The sequence below is a fragment of the Uranotaenia lowii genome, chromosome 2 (assembly GCF_029784155.1).
Source record: "Uranotaenia lowii strain MFRU-FL chromosome 2, ASM2978415v1, whole genome shotgun sequence".
NCBI lineage: Eukaryota > Metazoa > Arthropoda > Insecta > Diptera > Culicidae > Uranotaenia > Uranotaenia lowii.
Genome location: NC_073692.1, coordinates 303,022,734 through 303,024,252, shown reverse-complemented (window position 1 = coordinate 303,024,252; position 1,519 = coordinate 303,022,734). Strand labels below are relative to the sequence as shown.

Genomic DNA, 1,519 nt, shown 5'->3' with positions numbered 1-1,519 from the left:
TGAACATTAATGTTATAATTGTAAATTATGGGTCGATATTCCGGTTGATGTTACCTGAGATTGATACATGAGGACTTGTAACTCAGGATAAGTAATCAGTAGAAAGGAATAAAGTTATTATTAATCATGATTGACACGAAGACTCGAACACGATGACACATGAAGACACGAAGGCCACTAACGTGTTAAAGTGTCTATAATTAGAGGAAAAAAAATTAATCATGATTTACAAGTCCTCTTCTATCGACCTCAGGTAACACCAACCGGGATATCGGCCCATAATTTACAATTATAACACGCAGAAAAAGAAAGGGGAGTCGATTCTACAAAACGTTTTGTTAATTTATTTTGTAGTATCAATGCAGATAATAAGGTTAGTTTTGATGCAAAACTTAAATTAAAACAAATCTAGGAGTTTTGTTATGATTACAAAATTAATTGCACCACCTGTATTGCAGGGAGTTTCCACTGAATTATTCTAACAAAAATATTTTTATAGTTTTCATTTCAAATGTGGATGGTTTAAAACCTAAAAATAGTTTGTAATAATAAGCGTGTTTGTCGTTTGACGGAGTTTGACGTAAACAAGAGAAGAAGAAGAAAGTTTTTATTTTCGTCCCCCGAAAAATGATGACCAGCAGTTGCTGCTGGTCGGCATCTATTGGTTCGCGTCGGATGAGGTAAGTTTTAATTTCGATTCGTGATAGAACAAAACAATAAAAATTTCTTTTTTGCAGAGGGCCAATATTGCCCATCGCCGATATGTGGACCTTTGGCAAAAGGATGGGCGGACTCTGACGGATTTCAAAGGGAAAATCCAAAAATACCATGTACTAATCTTCGAACGATATCGGGAGAACCAGCCACGGAACAAGGGAGAAATACATGGGCGGCTGGTAAAATTAAATCTGCCGGTTAAGTCGACTTAACTTCGGCTGGTTGAAGGTAAGTTTTTAAGCGTTAACCGACCGGAAAACTGAAGAAAACTGGCCGGAGTTCAACATTCTGTATTTTAATTTTTTTTTTTTCTTTCTCTTTCCATTTCAGATGTTACGGAGCGGCAAAATTCGCGTTTCGGTACCCGCTCATCTAGGGAAGAAACACCAACCGCAGGGGCCGGATGTCTTCGTTGCCTCTACTAATGCTGTTGTTCCAGATAACTGTAGCTATAATTGAAAAAAAAAAAATGAAACAAAAATCGATTTTTATTTATAATAAAATTCAATAATTCCAAAACAAGTATGAAAATACTGCTTTATTCAATAATGTTGGCTTTGATTTGAACTTAATCAACTGATCTATTTTAAACCACATTGTTTTTGGTATTTTGAATCGTCAAAATTTTATTTCGAACCATAAGAGCACCTGCAACGGTTCAGGCGTAAATATTGGTTTTAAGTATACCAGTTTTAGCACAATTTGAAATTTTAGAATCGGCTAGAACACCCACTCCCCACCGGAAACACTTTCATTGCAGACACTCAATAATTGCGACGAAAAAACCCATTTTATTGGAAAA

The 1,519-nt window shown here is 35.7% G+C and overlaps 1 long non-coding RNA gene across 1 annotated transcript; it reads left to right on the top strand.

Annotated features, from left to right (window-relative positions):
• The first annotated feature begins 586 nt into the window (after positions 1-586).
• On the top strand, positions 587-1,184 carry LOC129749941 (uncharacterized). Its single transcript, XR_008738224.1, has 3 exons — positions 587-680; positions 738-945; positions 1,048-1,184. It is a non-coding gene; the product is annotated as an uncharacterized LOC129749941 (long non-coding RNA).
• The last annotated feature ends 335 nt before the right edge of the window (positions 1,185-1,519 follow it).